A 24,535-nucleotide genomic window follows, 5' to 3' on the forward strand; every position below is an offset into this window, starting at 1 on the left:
GTCATTTGTAAAAATCACAAACAGCAGAGGCCCCAGAACTAATCCCTTCAGAACACCATCGGTCACCATGCTCCAAGCTGTAAACTATCTATGTAATCTCACCCTGTCTTCTATGGGCCAGCAAATTTATTATCTAACCAGGCAGGTTTCCCTGTATCCCATGCCTCATTACTTTCTAAATGAGCCTACCATGGGGAACCTCATCAAACACCTTGGTAAAATCCATATACACCACATCCACTACTCTGTCCTCATCAATGTGCTTGTCACATCCTCAAATAATTCAATAAGGCTTGTGAGGCATAACATGCTGCTCACACAGCCATGCTGACCATCTCTCATCAATCTATACTTTTCCAAATAATCCTCAATCCTGTCTCTCAGAATCCTCTCCAATAATTTGACCACAATTGATGTAAGACTGACTCATCGATGATTCCCAGGATTATCCCAATTGCCTTTCTTGAATAAGGGAATAATGTTTGCCACCCTCCAATCATCTGGTATGACTCCAGTGGACAGTGAGGTTGCAAAAATCATTGCCAAAACACAGTAATCCCTTGCCTCCCTTCCCATAACAACCTAAGTTATATCCTTGCTGGCCCAGGGGACTTATCTATCCCCATGACTTTTCAATATTTTCAGCACAATCTCAGACTTAACATCGACCTGTTCGACCCTATCAGCCTGTTTCACGCTGTCCTCACAAAGACAACATCCCACTCACTCGTGAATACTGAAGCAAAGTACTCCTTATGGACCTCCCCTACCCCCTTCTGACTCCTGGCACAAGCTTGCTTCACTATAAGGGGTATAAATGTGGAATTACGTCTCGGCACTGAATTAATGTAAAGATATTGCAGTGTACAATCACTTGATTACTTTGAATATTGAACTGTATTTTAACTGAGAAAACGCAGTTGAATTGATTTGATTATATTTCACTTCGTGCAAACGTTTGTTGTATTTAGAACCACAATAAGAGTTTCATTTTTACATATATAAATCTTACTTAAAATTCTTCGCACGCTTATGTACAGAATATAGAATTACCATCTGCTTGTTCCTTCCTTTTTCAATGCAAGTTCATTTTGAATTTGTGGAATTTGTACATTGTTGAAAGGAAGAAATTGTCTTCAGCTCAATATTCACATTGAATGACTGATGCATATTTAAATCAAAGTACAATGATCACGCAGTTTTGTCAATTTGTCTTTCAAAGAATTGTCATGAGATTCCTGTTTATTTAAGAGTAACATTCATTTATTTTAATGTCATTGTAAAATATTGCTTAAGTTCCAGTCCATTACACACAGAAACTACCCAATTAATTCCCATTCAAATTACAACAATAAACAGCTGATTAGTTTTCATTTGAGAAACCACATGAAACACAATATTGCAGTCCTGCCGTCCTGAGTGGGAACATTATGAAAGGAGCTTATGGAGCTGTGGTAGTGTCTCTATTACTAGACCCAAGGGAAGGTTTCAAATCACACCTTCACCAGAAATATATCAAGAGCTGCTCTGAATGTTGATTAGAGAGTACCTAAGTACAGACTGAGTTGCTTTTCAATCCAACATTAGATCTGCTTTTATCTATTATATCAATAATCACAAAATCTGATACTTATTTGAGTCAGATTACCAAGAAATATGTGTTGGAAAATTTGCTTTAGCCACTTTGCTTTTACAAAAGACTTACACCTGTCCCTGTTTTCACTAACTGAGAGAAATATGAAGAGGATTTTCACTTTTACGAAAAAGGGGAGATGTTTCCCATATAAATTAATGCTTCTTCGACTAACGCCTTTTCAGATTATAGTTTCAAAATAACACTTTACTTTCGGATAGTGGGGATACCTGTATCTAATTCTGTCACTTGTAAGTTCCTGGAGAATATTTGAAAATGTTGCAGAATTCAAGATTACGATGTCTAAGTAATTAGATTGATTTTTTTTGTTGCAAAGGGGCAAGTCCAAACAATTGAAACACATTAAACATTATTATCTCGTGCTATAAATTGGAAATAAAGTTGATACCTTCTTCAGTAAACTAACAAATGCTACCATCTATTACTTGTCAGTCAGCTAATTACCTACTTTGTAATTAAATGTTGTGATTCATCTAAATATTACTCTGTCCTTTGATCAAAGTGAATTTGTAATTGTTGTTCAGTTTATGAATTGTCAGAAACTTGTTTTTATTTTTCCATTCACCTGTTCTTTTTGACCATAAGATTGAAATTCCTTGAAATTATTGGAGTTTGTTCATTTAAAAATAAAGTTTGCACATCTCTCACATATCTCATTTCTTGTATTATGATTCAAGAATGTTTTCTGGTGGAATTCAAGTAAATTCCAAACATTTGTTCACTTCAAATAAGATCTTTAACACCCAATTATCAATCTGTTGTTAATGTTTCAGCTGTTACATTGACATTGATTAGGTACTCATTCAGAGAGATCAACTGACAATTATAAACTATTTGCAGGATTATTGAATTGAAAGAAAGATGCAGCCGTCCAAACATTTTTTGGAAGGAATTGCTTTTTCATTCAAATGTGTAGGCTGATCAAGAATTCTATATCGCCTTTCACTGGTTTTCTTGTCGAGAAATCAAATTTATAATTCATGTGAATTCTAATGTGTTCTGTATTTTGAAATTTGTATCAGGTTTAAGAAGAAAAAGAGGAGCAATTAACATGAAAACTTCAGTGAATAGAAAGCACAGTAAATTAAAGTGAGAGAGGCAACCTTTAGTATTATCTCTGAATATTCAGTCAAATATTTCTAATGTCAAAAGAGCATGGTGCCGGAAAAGCACAGCAGGTCAGGCAGCATTCGAGGAGAAGCAGAATCGACGTTTTGGGCATGAGCCCTTCATCAGGAATCTTTTCTGATGATGGACTAATGCCCGACAGGTTGATACACCTGCTCTTTGGATGTGCCTGCCCTTTTCCAATGCTACAGCTTTCCTCACTTTCTCCAAATATGTTTAATGAACACGAACTGAAAATGTTTGCATCAGCAATTGAGCAAGACCAAATTAACACATTTTTTTGCAATATTTTCAGTGAAAACCTGTTTGAGAACATGCAACAAATCAGATCTAACAACATCTCTTGCCGTTAGAGCCCTTGGCCATTCATAATAAAAAATAACCATGTTTTGAACAACCAGTATGGTGTATAACTACTGAACTGAAATACCAGAGGACAACGATTGCATTTATTGGAGGGAATGATAACCAGATCCTTACTGTGATAATGGTGATTGATCTCAGAAACAATAAAATTTTACTGTGATTATTCCACTGAACAGTACTTAGATGGTCCTGAAGATCTTTGTGTGGCTTTATGTGCAGTGTTTTGTTTGAACATTGATTTCAGTAATATTGAGATATTTTACAAGATTGACAATTGACAGTTAAAGATAAGTTTTAAATGCAACATTTAAAAAAAAAATGTCAGTTTTGTTTCGCAATTCTAAGTTTATGGAATCCCTACTGTGTGGAAACAGGCCATTTGGCCCAACAAGTCTACACTGACGTTCCAAAGAATAATCCACTCAGCACCATTCTGATCTCAGATTACTGGACATTTACCCCTGACTAATGCACATAACCTACACATCCCTGAACAGAACATGCAGCTTAGCATGGCCAATTTACCTAACCTGCATATCTTTGGATTGTGGGAGAAAACCAGAACATGCAAACTCCACACAAACATGTGGCCGAGGATGTAATCAAACCCAAGTGCATAACACTGTAAGACACGAGTGCTAACCACTGATCCTCTGTTCTCAATGCCCAACCCCATGCAAGAAGTGAGATAAGTGAGAGACGTGCAAAGTCAAATTTCAAATGAACACTCTCTGATGTTGCCAAAGCGTATCAATCTTACATTCAATATGAATAGGTAAATTGAAAACAAAAAATAGAAATCCCTGACAAATTATGAATGAACAATAGAAAATTAATATGATCAAAGGGCACAACAATATTCAGGTGAATTGCACTGTTTAATTACAAATTTGGGAATTAACTAACTAATGAATAACTGGAAGTGACATTTGTTTACTTCACTGATGAAGAAATTGACTTGCTTTTCATCTTTGTAACACTGCAGAATAGCAATTTATGTGTCTGAAATGTTTGAATTAAGCTCTTTCCAATAAAAAAAAATCAGTAAAATCACATTGACTTCTTCATCTTTAAGACTGCAACAATATCAAATACTTTCCAGGAATTTAGAACCAGCAGAATTAGTTAATTTGGTTGCTTGGGAACTCGAAGAGAATAAACAGCAGATTATGTGAATTAGTCATTCAATGTGATTAGTCAGCTGAAGACAACATCCCTTCTTTGCAAAAATGCTCAACTTCGAAAAATTCAAAATGCATTGTCATTGTTTAATGAAAGAATACAGAAATGTTAATTCTTTTTTCATTTGACTTAACAAAATGCAGGAATTTTACATGATTTTGTGTCATGAAAAATACTTAAATCTTATGATGATTAGAAATACAGTAAATGTTCGCATCAAAGTGAAATATATTTAAGTGAATTCAAATATGTTTCCGCGGGTAAAATAAGAAATAATATTAACAATGATTGAGAGATTGCACACTATATTAGTTATTCATGTAAAGAGCCGTAATTCCACATTCACAGCACGTACTGGATTGAATAATTATTAGGTATGAGCAACAACTGATTAATAAAATTCGATCAATGAATTTAGAAATAATGAGAAATCTCATTTTGCTATGTGACTGAGGAATATGTGCAAACAAACAGAAATTATTGCAATGAAAAGTAATTGCAGGTCTGTAAATTTAAATTCTGTGATTACTGAGATCATTCAAATAAGCAAACATCAGACATTCACAATTAATGTTGGATGGGAAGTCCTTGGATCCATTGTGGGAAACTTGACCTGAAAATAAAGTTTCATATTGCAGTGTTGGTACTCAGAAACAATTGGTTAAATTAAAATGTGAATCTCACTTTACTTGTTCAAAAGACTTTCTTAAATAATTGCACAATTATTATCATGACAATGACTTGATAATGTTGCTATATGAGCAATTAAAATGATTCAATATTTCAAAAATACTTTACTGTGATGTTGATTAGATATTTATTAAAATTGGTAAATTGTGGAATAAAATATAGTAACTCCCTTTATGAATTGAAGAAAAAATGAGCCATTAATGATTATAGAAAATTTTTTTCTTTCTTTACTAAAATATGAAAGTAACACAAGAAATATGAATTTCTATCAAATGGTTTCATCATAGAGACATGTTATTTTAATTTAGATGATTAATATTATGATCAGAGTTCAGACATTTGTGTCAGAATTTGGAAGAAAGTTAATAGATAATGAAAGTGAGCATGAAAGTGAACAAATGATACAGTCAACGACATTTGGTACATAAACGAATGATAATAATTGTTTATTATTGTACAGTGATGAATAATGTTGGAATAGAAAAGACAAAAAGAATTAACATGTTCGAAACAGTTCTTTTCTTACAGTTAAATGAAACCAATAATCATTTTGCAAAGCACGTGATTTGGAAACAAAAACAGTCATTTACTGTGTTGTATAAACTGAAGACTACTTCCATTTTGCAAAAATGGAGACTTTCCCAAATTCAAAATTTAGGTTTGCTGAATGATACAACAAAAATGGTTGTAATTTGAAATATCTCTTGCACATAAATTTAAAATAAGTAATCTTAAAGATTTTTAGAATCACAAAACGTTTGTTGTTTGCATGATTGTATTACAGTCAATATCTGTGATAAAGTAGAAGCATTGTTTTAAGCAACATAAATCATCTTTAACTACTGAACTGAAAAGAAGATATCAGTTCCACTTGTTGCATGGAATAGTAAACAAATGCTTACTGTTGTCATTGGTTTCAGGAGCAATAAGGTACTTACTCAGGTTATTCTACTGAACAATAATCAGATGGTGATGGAAGTCTTTGTGTTGCTTTATGTGTATTGTTCAGTGTGAACATTGGCTTCGATAAAATTGAGATTTTGCATGAATTTGGAACAGAGTGATAATTGGGTGCGAATGATCTGATTTTAAATCAGACAGTTTTTGATATTTATGAGTGAAACGTTCTTAAACCATCATGCAATCAACGGGGTAAGTGAGAGATATGCAAATTGAACTTTCAAATGAACACACCCTGATATTTTCACACCATTTCAATATCACATTCAATATAAATAGATGACTGGAAAGCTAAAAACAAATCTCACACAATTCATAAACTGACCATTAATTAAAAATTGATAAATAATAGCAGGTGGCATTTGTTTATTTTACTGAGAAGTAATTGATCTTTTCTCATATTTATAACACTGGAGCATAAAATTCTGTGTTGTTTTAACTAAGATCTACAGAACAAGAGAAAATTAATTACTATTGTGACTTTGTATATTTCAGCTTTATGACTGCAACATTCTCAAATATTTTCTGAGGAATATTGATTGAGTGGAATTAGATACATTTTGCTATGAGTGACCAGAAGAAAGTATATAGCAGATACTGTGATTATTGGAATGGACGATGATACCTCCAAATAATCTACTGATATTGTGATTGGATATACAGTAAGTGTCAACATCAACGTAAATTATAATCAAATCAATTCAAAAATATTTCCAAATTTAAAATAAATACAATATTCACAATGATTGAGAGATTGTACATTGCAATGTCCTTGCTGTATTTATTGTACAGAAGCATAATTCCACATTTGTAGCCCTTACTGGATTGCACAATTATTAGATATATTAGCAACAAAGGGATTTTTAAAAATATATATTCGTGAATTTGAGAATAATGAGATATCTCATCTTGATATTAGACTGAGTAATATGTAGAAATGAAGAGTAATATCGCAGGGAAAAGTAATTGGAGTTCTCTGAATTTCAAAGGCTGAGATAATTGTTATATTTCACCTGAGCAAAAATCAGACATTTACAAAGAATTTTGCAAGGGATATTATTGGTTGTTTGGTATGTGCATGTGCCTGAACAAACAGGTATTATTATAGTAGCATTGACAATAAGAAATAATGAATGAAATTTTTTTTGTAAAACACTGCATTTTTACAAAGTCTATGTTAAATTGCTGTGCAATTATTGTAATTCATAATTGCTTTTAGAATCCTGACAGATAAATTGACTTAATATTTTGAAAACATTTTGCTCTGATGTTGATTGGATATTCATTAAGAATAAGAAATTGAAAATTAAAGCATAAAATTTAGCTGTATGATGTGAAAAAAATCATTCAGCAGCAATTGAAAAAAAAGATTTTGTTTAAAAATGCAGGCAATGCAAGATTTATATGCTTCCAATAGTTTTCTTGATATTTATTTCAGAATTAGGAGGAAAAGAATTAGGCCATGAAAGTGACTATTATTGTGAACAAAATATAAAGTCACTGACATTTGATACGGAAAGGAATTCTCATAATTGTTTGATTAATGTTCACTAACATCTAATCTGGGAGGAAAAGGAGAATTGTCAACATTTCCAAGCAATTTTTTTCTTATAATGAAATGAAAATAAAAATAATTTTGTAGGGCAATTTCTTTGAAAAAAGGAAACAGTCCTTTCATATGACATTTGAGCTGAAGACACGTCCCCGTTTCCCCCATTGTAGTCTTTACAATAATTTAAAACTTAGTGTTGGTTGAACGAAAGAACAAATGGATATAATCGAAATGTTTTCTTGTACACCAAAAGGTGAATGTTAAGCAATTTTATCATGAAAATAATATCGCTCTGAGTGTAATCATTTCACACACAATAAATGTTTGTATTGATTTGAAATGTCATCATAGCTGTAGGAGTGTTTTTCCCTGACAGGGAATGAGGAGTCAGGAGGCAATCTGAGCTCAGGCATGTGGAAGATGTTTACTCATGCAGCAACCAGTTAATGAAGGGATCATCCCCCGAGATCAATCTCGGAAGGGAGATCCATGACACACTGTAACATGTACAGTAAGAAGCAGCATTTTTATGGACTTTCTGCAATGTGGTTACAGCCCTTCCCTCCTCATCCAACCACCCAATTAAAACACATAATCGCAGATGGGCATTCCAATGGACATCCCCAGATTCCTATTGGGATCTTTCCATGCATCTTATTGACTTTGATTCCAAAGTTATTCCTGAACTCCCTCACGCCTCTCAGGATACCTTATCAGTTGAGACATTTTGAATTCTGCTATTCTTTATATTTTAATTTATCAAAGCCAATTACCCATCATATTGTTCATTGTCTTAATTATATATGTACAAAGAAATAGAAAAGACAGTTAATTTTAGCTTCCTTGCTATAACATTAGTAATATGACTTGTGTTATAAAGTTCGTTATATTGTATCCAGCTACTCTTTCTGTCAGAACTTTATAATTATTGGGCTGTCAGCATCATACAGTGAAGTTAATTCCTAAAACTAGCTAACTTCAAATCACAGTCTAAATGCTTTTCTATAATGTTTTTAGTAGGCATTAGTTACATGTATCAAACTTATGTTGCAAATTTCCCTTATTATACTCAAGAATCTGTAATTAGAACCTTTGCTTAATATTCTGAGTAACTGTAAAATAATAACTATATCTGACAAATGAACTCTTATGTTGTCATGATAGCTGCTTAGTGAGTTAACTGGGCTGCACCCTGCAGCTGCTGTTGATTCATTTACTGGGACAATTATCCTTTCATTTATGAAGATCAGGATCGGTCATTTGTCTGTATGTCGGCATGCTCTTATCAAGTAATGTCAGGAATGCTGTAGTCCTGGCGTTGGAGTAGGTCCATTGGTAGTGTGATTTCTTTTAATTTAAGGCTGAAACAGAATGTTAGTCTAGTTTATCACCCCCTGACACCTTGTATTTTAGTTCAATGGTAGGCTGCCTGTTTTTGATTGTCAGGCATTTTGTATGAGCCAATATGGACCATTCTATTCCAGGTGGGGGCAGGCCATGCCCAGAACAGTAAATCAACTAAGATTCAAGTATTGAAATAAAAATCACCATTTGCTACCATTGGTTTCAGTACAATGCAATACGATTACGTTACTGAGCCTTAGTTTCACACTTAAAGCCTGATGTACTGGATTTATTCAATTCTTAAATATTAGATATAAGCAACAATTAATCTTAAAACATTTCATAGCAAACTTAAAATTGATTAGAAATCTCATATAGCTGCCCGTCATGTGTAAAAATGAGCAGTATTTATTGGAGTGTAAAATAATCAGACGTCTCTTAATATGTAAGGCTGAATATTAATCCAATGATTTCTGTGAACATTCAAATGAGAAGGGAACAGATATTATCTGTGAGTGTTGGATAAGGAATCATAAATTAATTTGTGTTATCCTGGAATAAGAGAACTATTATTCTTTCTTTTAATATTGACACTAAGAAATACTGGAATAAATTAAAATGTGAATTTGACGATGTTTGTTACAAAACCTAAACTGAATTACTGTGTGATTTTTGGAATGACAATGAATTGATAATTAATTTTAGAACTTTGGCAAAATAAATGATTCGATATTGCTTAATGGATTTGCTCTGATGTTGACTAGATATTTCTTAATCTGTCAGCTGAGAATGCAAATTCTGGCATGATGACATGGAAAGACATTAGACATTCAGTGAACGTTGATCAGAAATGGTTTGTCATTCAAAATTCTCAGATCTTCAAGACTTCTATATTTGGTTTCTCTACTTTTCTTCTGGAGAAATATATATAATAAGAAGAAATTCTGCATTATATTTAATTCATGCAATTTTTCATATCATCAATATTTAGACATTTGAGTCAGAATTATAATGAAAATAAGTCAATAAGGAAGATTTATTTTCACAGAAGCATACAGTCAACTGCATTTTTCAACGTATTTGTTTCAATATTGTCTCTGAATAAACGGATAAATATGTTTAATGGGGATCTGTTGACAATGTAATGAACCACAATATCATTTTTATCATAATTTTTGGATTGGAAATCTATCAGAAAAAAATGCTATATTCAGGACTTGCTTCATCTCGATATATGTTACACTTAGTATCTTCAGTCATATGCAATAAGGTGTTATCATTGATCTGGGAAAGATGTAGTATGCAAATTATAATAAGGTGTCTCTTACATATGTTTGGATCTGGTGAGACTGTGATGTTTGCTGTGATTATTCATCCTGAGAACAATAAGGCACGTACAAAGTGTTTTTCACCGAACAATAATTAGGTGGTTTTGAAGACCATTACAAGTACTTTGATTTCAATAATGTTGAGCTGATTTCCATGATCTGGGAAATGTTTCACAACATTTTACCAAAATTCTGGATTCTAAGCATTCAATGGGTTTCTTGCAAACACCCTTCACTTGTCGTCATTCTCAAGTGAGGTGTCTAATGCTCAGGCACTGGCTGGAAGTCAAGGTGCCAGGAAGTCTGCTTCAACCTCTCCAAAACACAGCTCTTGTGCTGGTTGTTACAGGATCTCCCGAACCTTTGTGAGCTCTTTGACCGGGCTTTCCACTGTTTTCTGGAGCTTGTTACTTTGTCTACTGTTTCCTTTAGTTTGACCTTTTTAGCTTTGCTTTTCCCAGCTGTAGGAATATTTAGAATGTTCAATTATGGGCCACAGGTCACTTGACCTTAGCGGACAGATAAAATATGGTTCACATATTGTTGTAATAACGAATTGAGAATGAATCTTTGCATTTTAACAAATGAAATGTTTCAATTTTTTTCAGTGGTTTACAATGACATTGATTAGATAGTCATTAAGAGAGATCACCTGACAATTATAAGCTATTTGCAGGATTATTGAATTGAAAAAGGATACAGACATACAGAGATTTCTTTGGAAGGCATTGCTTTTTCATTCTAATATCTTTATTGTTCAAGAGGTCTATGTAGCTGTTCATTGGTTCTCTTGTCCAGATACTAATTTTATAATTCATATCGCTTTTATTGTGCCTGGAGTTTTGAGATTTGTATCAGATTAAGAAGAAAACAAGGAGCTATTAAAATGAGAACTTGAGTGAATAGAAAGCACAGTAAATTTAAATTACCGAGGAAATAGAGAGTATTTGCTCCAAATAAGCAAATATTTTTAATGTCGAAAGTGTGGTGGTGGAAAAGCACAGCAGACCAGGCAGCATCCATGGAGCCGGAGATTCCCGATGAAGGCTTATTCCTGAAACATGTTTCTCCTGCTCCTCAGATGCTGCCTGACATTCTGTGCTATTCCAGCACCACATTCTTGACTCTGATCTTCAGCATCTGATTTCCTCACTTTCTCCAAATATTTGTAATGGACATGAACTGAAAATGTTAGCCTTGGCAGTTGAACAAAACCAAATTTACACTTTTTGTGCAATATTTGGACTGAAAATTGTTCAGTCCAAATTGTGATCATGAAAATTGTGATCATGCAACACATTAGGACATATGAACACCTCTTCTGTTAGAATCCTTTGCCATTCATAATGAAGAATAACCACTGCTTTGAACAACCAGTATTGTGTGTAATTACTGAACTGAAATACCAGAGGACAACTTCTGCATTTATTGGAAGGAATGATAACCAGATCCTTACTGTGGCAGTGGGGATTGATCTCAGGAACAATCAGATAGTTACTCTGATTATTCCACTGAACAGTAATTAGATGGTCATGAAGACCTTTGTGTGGCCTCATGTTTAGTGTTTTGTGTGAGCAATGATTTAAAAAACATTGAGATATTTTACAAGATTTAGGAACACTGATAATCAAGTGTTAAAGGTATTAACTAAAGTCAACTTTTAAAAAGTTAGAATTGCTTAGAGAAACGCAATTAAACTATTGTAGAATCCCTGTTAGCACAGTGTGGTAACAGGTCATTTCGTTGAAAAAAATGACCCTCCAAAGAGTAACCCATCCAAACACTTTCCCAACCATATTCCTCGACGTTTACTGCTGACTAACATACACATCCCTGAACACAATGTGCAATTTAGGATGGCCAGCTCACCTAACCTGCACATCTTTGGATTGTTGGAGGAAATCACAGCAAAGTCACATAGACTTGGGGAGAATGGGTAAAGTACACAAAGACAGTCACTGAGGATGGGATCAAACCGAGATCCCTGGCACTGTGAGGCAGCAGTGTTAATGACTGAGCGACTGTGAAACTATATGCAATAAGTAAAATCAGTGAGAGGTATGCAAAGACAAATTTCAAATAAACACCCTCCGCTATTGTCAAAGCATGTAAAATTTACATTCAATACGAATAGATGAATGGAAAACAAAAAAAAACTCCAACAATTCACGAATGAAAAATAATTAGAAATTTAATTTGATCAAAGGTCATTCCAATATTTAGATGAATTGCAATTTTTAATAACAAATGTAGGTAATTAGCTGACTAATCAATAATTGGAAGTGGCATATGTTTACTTTACAGACGAAGAAAGTGACTTGTTTTCCACCCTTGTAACACAGCAGAATAACAATGTGAATGTCCGAAATGTTTGAATCAAGCTCTTTCGAACAAAAAACTGATCACTTACGATCACTTAGCTTTTCACCTTTAAGACCGCAACATTCTCAAATATTTTTTCAGGAATTTAGAACCAGCAGAACTAGTTAATTTCTTTTCTTGGGAACCCGAAGAAGAGAATAAACAGCAGACACTGTGAAAAAGTCAATCAATGCGAATATTCAACTGAAGACAACATTCCTTCTTTCAAAAAATGTTCAACTTCCAAAAATTCAAAATTTATTGTCATTGTTGAATGAAACAATAAAGAGATGCTGATGCTTTTTCATTGGATTTTGATGCATGAAAAATGCTTAAGTCTTAAGTGTTAGCATTGAAGTGAAATACATTTACATTAATACAACTATGTTTCAACAGGTAAAATAAAAATTAGTTGTTACAATGAATGAGAGATTGTACACTGCAATACATATGAAGAATTAACATGATTCAATACTTCAAAAGCACTTTGCTGTGATGTCGATTGTATATTTACTAAGATCAGTAAACTAAGGAATAAAACATTAGCTAGCTTTACATATTAAAGAAAAAATGAGATTATTGAACAAAATTCTTTTCTGTACTCAAAAATATATGCAATATACAAATTGTGAATTTCTTTCCACTGGATTCCTTGTCGAGATGGTACATTGATCAATATTATAATCAAAGTGTCAGAATTAGGAAGAGAATTAATAAATCATGAAAATGAGCATGAAACTAAACAAACAATGAAGTCACTGCTGGGTGGTATATAAAGTGATTGTACAATTGTGTCGTTATTGTACAATGATGAATAATGTTGAAATTGAAACAACAAAAAAATTCAACACTTCTTTTCTTACAATGCAATGAAAGCAATAATCATTTTGTAGCACGCATGATTGAAAAAAGCAGTCTTTTAATGTGACGTACAGTGAAGACTAACCTTTTTGCAAAAATGTAAGAAGTTCATAAATTCAAAATGTAGCGTTTGTTGAAATTGCAACAAAAATTGTTATAATTTGAATTGTCTCTTGCACACTCACAACAGAGGAGCTTAAAGATTGTTAGAATAGTTAAAAAATGTTTCCAGTGTTATTGTATTACAGTCAATATCCATGATAAATTAGAATTATTGGTTTAAACAACATAAATCGTCATTAACGACTGAACTGAAATATAAGATATCATATGCACTTACTGCATGGACTGTTGAACAAATGCTTACTGTTGTCATTAGTCTCAGGAACAATAAGATACTCAGGTTATTCCACTGAACAGTAATCAGCTGATGATGAATATCTTTGTGTCGCTTTATGTGCACTGTTTTGTGTGAACATTGACTTCAAGAAAACTGAGATATTTACATGAATTAGGAATAGATTGATAATTGGGTGTTAAGGATCTTATTTAAGATTAGATTTTTTAAGTAGTTAATATGATTGCTGAAAACACACTTCAGACATCATGCAATAAATGAGATAAGTGATTGTGAGAAACGAAGTTCAGTCACTTCAATAACTTCAGTCCGGAACAAGACCTGAATCAGTAGTATCGTTTATTACGCTGTTGCAAGAGGGGTGTGGTGTTCACTGTCCACAAGGCACACACACACACTGTATTTAACGAGTACACAATATTTATGTAATTAGTTACTCTTGCCTCCTCCCATTGCTCGTCCCCTGTTTACATCTATTTCTAATCTAAACCTGGCTGTTTATCTCTGAACTCATCCAGCCTCATCCCTGACAAAATGTTTATCTCTGGCCTCACAAGGCCGTTTGACCATCTCCCTCTATGGTCTTATTGTTATTTATCCTTCTTCACTGCCATCTATTTCCGTGCTAACCAAAGCATAATTTCCTTTTATTCTTTATTTACACCGAGCCTTATGACCTTGTGATGGTTATTTTTTTTGTTCCTGCTGAAGCGGGGAAACAGATGCTTGTAACTGTTTGTACAGGCATATCTAGCTTCACCTACACCCCTCCCCTCACAATACCTTAACTATTTGGCTATAACATTTGCAGGCACATTTCATTCTTGTATGCACATTTTAGCTGATACTAAAGCAATTATATATTTCCTTCACATAGTTTTCATTCTTGTTAACTCAGCTCTTGGCTGAAACAATTATACACTGGTGCGAGTTCATTTACCTTGAATAAACAATAATGATTGCAGAAGTAACACTACTTTACATATATCCCACAGTGATAAATATGCAAAGTCAAATTTCAAATGAATGCACTTGGATATTTTAACAGCAGTTCAATCTCACATTCAATAGGTATAGGTGAGTGGAAAACGAAAAACAAATTTCACACAATTCATAAACAGATCAATAATTAAAAATTGATAAATAAAAGGAATTGGCATATGTTTATTTGACTGAACAAGAAATTTATTTTTTCGCCTCATTTTTATAGCACTGGAGCATCAAGTTCTATGTACTGTTTGAACTCAGCTCTTCAGAACAAAAGAAAATCAATGAATATCATTACTTTGTATATTTCATCTGTATGACTGCAACATTCTCAAATATTTTCCAACGAATAATGATTGAGTGGAATTAGATGCATTCTGTTATTAGTGACCTGAAGATAATAAATAGCAAATACTGTGATTATTGGAATGAACAACAGATGGAAGCATATCTAATTTTGAATTGAAAGGCAATTCAATTGATTCTTAGATATTTTCTAATCAACATTCAGAGCTGCTCTGACACAACTCTGTGCAAATGGGAATCGAAACTGTGCCTAGTGGTCTGGTAACAGAGATACTATCAGAGCTGCACAACATTCCTTCATAATGTTCCCAACCAGGCTGGGCAGGTCTACAATCACATGCTCACTGTGGTCACTCAAGTGAAAATTAATCAGATGTTTATTGTGATAATTGGATTGGAATTAAATGGATGGATCCTGTGTGTAATGTACTTAAAATTAAATAGTAATTTACAATAATGATGGGAGTTAACAGATGTCTTAATTAAATATGATTTTTATGATAATTTGTGGAATGACAACTTGACAGATTTGTGTGATTACTGTAAATTGATAAATAAAAATGAATACAATAATTCTAGATGTTCATAATAGTTTCTCATTTTATGAAATGCAATGTAATTTTTTTTGTTCTACACGTAAATTGGAACAAAATGATGACTTGGTCAGTCAATGGGACTATTCAGCTGAAGACAACTTTCATGGTTTCTGAAAATGTCTGAGTTCTAAGAAGCCACCATTTCCCGTGAATGTTTAATGAAACAAGAAAGATGTCAATCCTTTTTTTGTGTACTTCATAAAAATTCATCGGAATTTAAATAATTTTGCACAAGAAAAATATTCAACTATTATTGTGATTAGAAGCACAATAAATGTTAACATTGAAGTGAATTACAATTAAATCATTTCAGAAGTGTTTCCAAGTTTAAAATGAAAAGCAATATTCACAATGATTGAGAGATTCTACATTGCTAATTCCTTGCAATAGTTATTATATGGAACCATAATTCCACATTTACATCCTTTACTAAATTGAACAATTATTCAATATTAGCAAAAAATTGATTTTAAAACTACTATTAATGAATTTAAAAATAATGAGGTATCTCATCTTACTATTCCACTGAGTAATGTGCAGAAATGAAGAGAAATATTACAGTGTAACTGGTGTTCTCTGAATATCAATGAATGTGATGACTGTGATCTTTCAAATGAGCAAAAGTCAGATATTTACAAAGGATTTCACAAGGGCAGTTATTAGTCTTTTCTGGGTGTATTGGCCCGACCAAACAGGTTTTTATATTGTAGCATTCACAATAAGAAATATGGAAAATATTAAAAACACATTAACTTAGACTTCGTAACAAGCACAAAGTGCTGTGTAATTATTGTAATTGTTAATTGTTTCTAGAATATTGTTAGATAAATGAATTTAATATTTTGAAAGCACTTTGCTCTGACGTCGATTACGTAACAATTAAGATTGATAAACAGAAAATTAATATATAAAAAGTCGCTCTAATAATTCTAAAAAATACTCAGCAACAATTGACACAGTTCAACATTGGGTTTTTTTGTTGAATCATGTTTATTTTTTTAATTTTTATCGTGATAAATGTTTAGACATCTCTATCAGAATAAGGAAGTAAATAATTAGACCGGGAAAGTGAGTACTATTGTGAACAAAAGGTTGAATAAATGACATTTGGTACAGAAAATTATTTTGCACAAAATGACTGATAATTACGTGATTATTGTTCATTGACAACTAATGCTGGAAGTAAAAGAAACAGATTCTAACATTTCCAAAGCAGTTTTTTTTTCTTATAATTAAATTAAAATACAAATCATTTTAGAGGTCACATGATTTGAAAAAGTGTCACTTAATGTGATATTTGAGATGAAGACTCATTCTTTTTCCCCCACTGTAGTCTTTTCAATAATTTAAAATTTAGTGTTATTTGAGCTAAAGAACAGATGGGTGTTCCTACATTGTTTTCTTGCACACAAAAGAAGTAAAGTCAACAACATTTTTAAATTTCGTCGAGTTAATTAGCAATGTGCATTGAAGCTATCATGCATGAAGTGAGATAAGTGAGAGAGAGACAAATTAAATGTTCAAATGAGCACGTCGATATTTTGAAAGCATATCAATCTTATGAATTATGAATTGGTGGATGGAAAATAAAAACAAATTCCTGACAATTCATGAATGAATAGTAATAAGAAATTTAATTTGTTCAAAGCACATAACAATATTTAGATGAATTGCAATATTTAGTTACAATTATAGGTGATCAACTGACCAATGAATAATATGAAGTTGCATTTGGTTATTTTGGTGAAGAGGAATTTCGCCTGTTTATTTTTTCATCTTTATAATACTAGAGAATAAGGATCTATGTGCTTGAAATGTCTGAACTAGGTTCTTTCAAACAGAGAAAAAAAAATCCATGAGTATCATTTCTTGGGTTCTTCCAAATTTAAGATTTCAACATTCTCAATTACTTTTTCAAGGAATGTTGAACTAGCAGAATTAGATGCATCGTTTTATCAGTGACCTGAAGAAAATAAGTAGTAGATATGGTGATGATTGAAATGCACAGCAGATTGAAGTATATTTCATGTTGTTTTGAAAAGCAGTTCAATCTATGCTCACGTATTTTCTCATGAATATTTGGAGCTACTCTGACACATCTCTGCTGAAGGTGGGAATTGAAATCATTCCTCCTGATCTTGTCATAGAGACACTGTCAGAGCTCCACACGGACCCTTCATAATGTTCCCACCCCGGAAGGGCAGGACCATAGTCACATGCTTACTGTGGCAATTCAAATGAAAACGAATCAGATGTTTATTGTAATAATTTGTATGGGAATTAATTACATATTTCCTGTGTGTAATGAACTGACAAAGTGAATTAGTATTTACAGTAATGATGTAACAAAGCAATAATGACTTTAATTAAATATGAATCTCATGATGATCCATGAGAGGAAAAAATGCCTAATCATTTGATCATTGTACACTGATGAACAAAAATCAATAAAATAAGTCCATATGTTCAAAGCAAGTTTTCACAGAATAAAAGGAAAATTCAATTGTTTTTTGCAACAGAAATGAATAGGAAAATAAATGAATTAGTCACACAATACGACTATTCATCTGAAGACAACTTCGCTTCTTTCCAGAAATGTTCACTTCCCAAAGTTCAAAATGTACTGTGACTATTTCATGAAACAATAGAGATGTTAGTTCCTTTTGTTGTACTTCAAAATGTCACAAGAATTTTAAATGATTTTGTTCCATGAAAAATGATTAACTTGTACCGTGTTTATAAATACAGTAAATGTTAACATGTAAGCGAAACATAATTAAATCAATTCAACTTTTGCTAGGGTTAAAATAAAAATTGATATTTACAACACACACTGCAAATCTTTACATTATTTCATGTATGAGCCATAATTCCACAGATATACCCTGAACTATATTGAACAATGATTAGATAATAGCAGTCATTGGATTGTAAAAATTCTATCAGTTAATTTAAGAATACTGAGAAATCTTAGTTGATTAGTTCACTGAACAACGTGGATAAACGACCAGGAATTATTCTAATGAAAAGTAATTACAGTTCTCTGAACACTTCAGGCTGAGATTACCGTGATCATTCAAATGAGCAATCATCAAATATTTACAATGACGCATTGAATGGGAAGTCATTGGTTCCATTATGGGATTGTTCAACTGAGAAGTAAATTGATGTTTATATTGTAGTGTCCGTACTAAGAAACAATTGATGCAATTGAAATGCGATTCTCACTATATATGTTAGAAAGACTAACTCCAATAATTGTGCAATTATTGTAATGGCAGTGACTTGAAAAATAACATTATAATCTGTAAAAATAAACTGATTTAATATTCTAAAAGCACTTTGCTGTGATGATTATTGGATAGTCATTAAGAGCGATAAACTGAGGAATACAATATAATGGCTAGCTTTATGGATTCACAAAAATGAGCAATTCAGTTATTATTCAGCAGAATTGTTTTTGGGTCAAACATGCAGGATTACAAGAATGACATGTTTCCATCCATTGGTTTGCTTCTTGAGACATGCTTTTAATTTATATACTTTTGTTCATGACCAATATTTAGACATTCCTGTCAGAAGTAGCAAGTTAATAAGTAGATAGTGAAAGTATGCATGACAGTGAACGTAAGATAAAGGGAACTTCCATAATTTTGTGATGATTGTACATTGATAAATAACTTTGGAGTAAAAAAAGTAAATCAGCATGTTCAAAGCAGTTTTTTTGCTCATAACAAATTGAAAATTAAAAAATCCTTCTGCAGTGCATATGATTTGAAAACACATCAGTCACTAGTCAAAAAAAATACCAGTCACAGAAAACATTGGTTCGAGACAATAAGGTCCTTACGAAGAGTATTCTATTCAACAGTAATTTGAGGACCTTGAACATCTTCATGTTGTTCTTGCAAAGAACACTTATTATTACTGAAGTTTTATTATCGTAAATATTTCGACATTTGGATCAGAACTAGGAAGATAATGAGAAACGATTCACATGAGTATTTTCGTGAGTAAAAGTCAAAATAAAATTACAGTGCCAAGTTTCACTATTTTGTCTGAATAAGCAGATAAAGATTTTTCATGTGCGAGCTCAAAATGTTTTCAACTACAGTTGTACTAAGTCAAAATACATTATTTAGTTTTGCGATACTTCAAGGGGATTGGAAATCTATATATGCTGATGTTAGCGTCCTCGCTCATTTGTAATAAAGCATTGTTCTTGGGTTTAGCGAAATATGTCGTGTGCAATTACTGAAGTGAAATTTAAGAAATCAAGTGCATTTATTGGATGGAACTGCTCCCAAATGTTTACTGTGATTCTTGTTCTCAGAAACAATAAAATATTTACTCAGGCTTTTCTCTTGAGCAGTAATTAGATGACCAGGAAGACATTTGTGTGGTTGTGTGCGTCGTGTTCAGTGAGCATTTTTTTCAATTACAATTATATTAATATAGGAAGGGATTAACAATCGTGTGTGAAAGATCTTAATTAAAGTCGCATTTTCTTTTAAAAATTAAGACAATTCCTTTGTGCAACAATAATTTAGAGATGTCAGTGTTGGACGAGGGTGCATCCAAGGAACAGGAGAATCGACGTTTCGGGCATAAGCCCTTCTTCGCTTTTCCATCAACACATTTTCAGCTCTGATCTCCAGCATCTGCAGTCCTCACTTTCTCCCTGTTGGACTAGGGTGGACAAAGTTAAAAATCACATGACACCAGGTTATAGTCCAACATGTTTATTTGGAAGGACTAGCTTTCAAGGCTATGGCTCTGCATCTGGTTATCTGGTCTCTTAGGAGAGACACTACTAGAGCTACACAAGTGCCTTTCATTATCTTCCCAACAAGGAAGGGTGGGATTATAATCAATTGGGATTACTCAAATGAAAACTAATCAGTGTTCATTCTGATAATTGGGCTGGGAATTAATTAGACTGTTTCTGTGTCATGGACTGAGAATGAACTAGTAATTCACTATAATAATGGTACTAAGCACATATGCTCTTACTTACAAATTAATATCAGGATAATTGGAAGAAAGATAAATTGACATTTCATGAGCTTATTGTAAATTTATAAAAAATACAACTGCTGAATATGTTTAAAGCAGTTTTTCTTATAAAGAAAAAGATAATGAGAATGTTTAGCAGTCGGACAGAATCGGAAGAAAAGGTCATTCACTGTGACTATTCAGCTGCAGACATCTTCTCTTCCTTCCACAAATGTATAACTTGCAACAATTCCAAATGTATTCTGATTGATAAAGGAAAGAGCAAACACCTGTAAATTCTATTTTTTTGTTTACAAAAAATGTCACAAATTTAAATTTTTTTAGCTTTAAAATATTTAAATCTTACTGTGATCAGAATTACAATAAATCTTTGTGTTGAAGAAAAATATAATCAAATCAAATCAAAATAAACATCAATATTCACAATAATTGGGACAGTGAACACTGTCTTTCCATCACTTGATGTACTGAGCTATAATTCCACTTTTCTATCCCTTTTTTGATTGATCAGTGGTTAGATATTAGCAATAACTAAATTATAAATATGCTGTCAGTGAACTGAAGGTAATTGAGAAACTTCCCATTGCTGTTTGTTCAAAATAAACAGTAATTATTGGTGAAATGTCATTAGATATCTCTTAATCGATGAGGCTGTGATTACTTTGATTGTTGAAATGAGTAGTATACCAATATTTCCAATGAGCATTTGATGGAAAATCGATGCTTTTTGATGTAGACCTGATTTTTTTTAATTGTAGTATTGATAGTAATAATCAATGGATTAGATTATGATGTGCATCACACCTTACTGAATATTTTCAAGTTTTCTAACAGGTTTCTAATCCAATCTTCAGTTTAAAAAGGGTAATTTTGGCTCAAGCACATTAGTAACTGCAAAAGCTTTCAACACATCACCAAAGTTATTAATATTATAATTTCAAAAAATCAAAAAATTACCTCTGTAAATGTCATTGACTCTATCTTTAGATTATAGTCAAGTTCGTTCTCTACTTATTTTCTTCCTATTTCTGACACCAGTGGCTAAATATTGATTAGATTAAATGTCATATGAGTGAGATATTAGTTTTCTCTCAAAAATCTGTGCAACACAGGAATGGGTCCTTTGGCCCATAACATTATGCTGAACATAATGCAAAAGAAACTCATCCCTTTTGCCGACCCTTGATCCATATCCATCCAAATTATCTAAATGAACATTAAATAGCCTTAATGTATCTGCCTCCACCACCAACCCTTGAAGTTCATTCCAGACACCTGCCACTCCCTGTGTAAAAAATAATTGCCACTCACATGCCCCTTGAACTCCCCCCACCCCCCAAGCCTTAAATGCATGCCTCATAGTTTTGACGTTTCAACTCTGGGAAGAAACTTCCTGACTGACAACCCTACCTATGTATCTCATGATTGTATAGACTTCAATCAATTCTTCCCCTCAGCCACCGCCACTCCACAAAAAAGCAGCGTCTCCAAATCCAGGAAGCATCCTGGTAAATGCCCTCTGTACCCTCTCTAAAGCCACCATACCCTTCCTGTAATGTGGCAAACAGAAGTGAATACAATACTTTAAGTATGCCTTAGCCAAAGTCTTATGAAGTTGCAACATGATATCCTGACTCTTGTAACCAGTTCCCTGACTAATAAAGGCCAGCATGCCATTTACCTTCCTTACCACCCTATCTACTTGCATGGACACTTTCAGGGAGCCATGGTCTTGAATGCCAAGATCCCTTTGAACAACAAAGCTGTTCAGGGTCCTGCCATTAACTATCTACTTTTCCTTAATATTTGAGCTCCCAAAGTGAGACACCTCACACTTGTATGGATTAAGCTTTACCTTTAATTTCTCTGGCCATAGCTGCAGTTTATCTTTTTTTCCTGCTGCATTCTTCGACAACCTTCTACATTATTCGCAACTGCACTGAACTTTGTATCATCTGCAAGTTTATTAACTCACCCAATTAGATTTTAATTCATGTCACTTCTATATATTTGTATCATAACCAGAAGGGTTTCAGTACAGATCTCTGTGGAAAAAAGACAGAAAATGAGGGAAATGCAGAATTCTTGAATAAATGAAGTTTTTTTAATGACAAAACAATTCTGATGAATAATCTCTGAAGTTGTAATTTTTGTTTTAAATTAACCCAATATTTTAATTCTCAGTTTACTGATCTTAATGAATATCCAGTACAAACTGCTTTGAATATATTGAATCATTTTACGTGTTGAGTTCTGACATTAATTATTATTTAATTGTCATTTCAATTCTCACACCATCATGAGATTCACATTTTAGTTGAATCCATTATTTCTTAGTGCCAGTATCACAATGAAATATTAACATTCTTTTCAGGTCAACACACCTGTAATCAACCAAAGTTTTCTCACCCCACACTCATAGCATTCTCTTACATTTGAATTCTCATATTAATGGAACAATTATTAATTAGCTTTATCAATTAAGAGATGGGTAATTATTTTTCACTTCAATATTTCATTTTTTTCCGATATACTGCACAATTACATTGCAATAAGGATTTTCTTATCAACCTTAAATTTGGTTTCAGCCATTTTAAAACTAATTATTGCTAATGTCTAACTGGTAATCATTGTTTGATTGCAATATATCCAGCTGTTGATGTGGAACAATGGATCAATACATCAACTGACAAACAATATTGCACTCTCCAATCTCTTAATCTGAGCAAAATAATTTTCAGTGTGGAAGCTTAGTTAGAGTGAATTGGCTGTGAGCAAAAATACATTCTGAAGAAGGGTCACTGGACCCAAAGTATTAACACTGAATGTTTCCCACAGATGCTGCCAGACCGGCTGAGTTGGTTTCCAGCAATTACGGATTATGTTTCTGAGTTCCAGCATCCACAGTTTTTTGTGTTCTTGTACTGATTGTTTTTCACTTCAATGCTAACATTTCTATATTTCTGATTATTACAAAAGAGCTAACTATTTTTCACATTAAACATTATTTAAATTTCACGTGTTTCTTGTGTACACAAACCTGAATTAACAAATGTTTGATCAATTCTTTTACAATAAATCTTGAATTCTTAGAAATCCCAATTTTGTGAAACTGAGGAAAGTTGCCTTTTGCTGAGTAGTCACATTGAATGGCGAATGCTTTATTTCCAATTCATGTGCATTACAAAGCAGGTTAATGTTAATTTATGTATATGAATAACTGCTTCAAACATATTGACTTATTTGATTATTATGAGACTTATATTTATTTAAGATCATTGTCGCTTCGTTCCATCATTATTAGAAATTAGTAATTCTTTTTATCCATTACACAATGGAACTGTCTAATACAATCCTAGTCCAATTATCACGATAAATATCTGAGCAGTTTTCCCTGTGAGTAACCACAATAAGTATGTGATTATAATCCTGCCCTTCCTGCATGGGAACATTATGGAGGGCTCTGGTAATGTCTGTACTAATAGACCAGGAGGCAGGCGTTCAATTCCTACCTTAAACAGAGATGTGTCAAAGCACCTCAGAGTTGATTAGAAAATATCTAAGTGTCAATTGAATTACTTTTCAATCCAAAATTTTCTCAACTTATATCAGTTGTTGATTATAATGGTCACAATATCTTGAATTTATTTGCTTCAGGTCACTGATTAAAGTACGAATGTTATTAAGGTGAGGGGGAAAGTTTTAAAAGGGATCTGAGGGGCAACTCTTTTCACAACGTGTGTTTGGCATATTGAGATGAGCTGCGAGAGGAAAGGCAGCGGCCGGTACAATTACAACATCTAAAAGACTTTCGGACAGTTACATGGATAGAAAACATCCAGAGGT

At 32.9% G+C, this 24,535-nt stretch overlaps 1 long non-coding RNA gene across 3 annotated transcripts in view; it reads left to right on the forward strand.

Annotated features, from left to right (window-relative positions):
* LOC140487228 (uncharacterized) overlaps positions 1 to 16,878 on the forward strand; it is a 48,092-nt gene extending 31,214 nt beyond the window's left edge. For 2 of the 3 annotated variants that reach the window (XR_011962804.1, XR_011962803.1), the window contains exon 3: positions 6,476 to 16,878. This is a non-coding gene — a long non-coding RNA (uncharacterized lncRNA). The remainder of the gene's footprint in view (positions 1 to 6,475) is intronic. The other variant, XR_011962805.1, reaches the window with a different exon arrangement.
* Positions 16,879 to 24,535: the final 7,657 nt, after the last annotated feature.

This window comes from Chiloscyllium punctatum, chromosome 16, assembly GCF_047496795.1.
Source record: "Chiloscyllium punctatum isolate Juve2018m chromosome 16, sChiPun1.3, whole genome shotgun sequence".
NCBI lineage: Eukaryota > Metazoa > Chordata > Chondrichthyes > Orectolobiformes > Hemiscylliidae > Chiloscyllium > Chiloscyllium punctatum.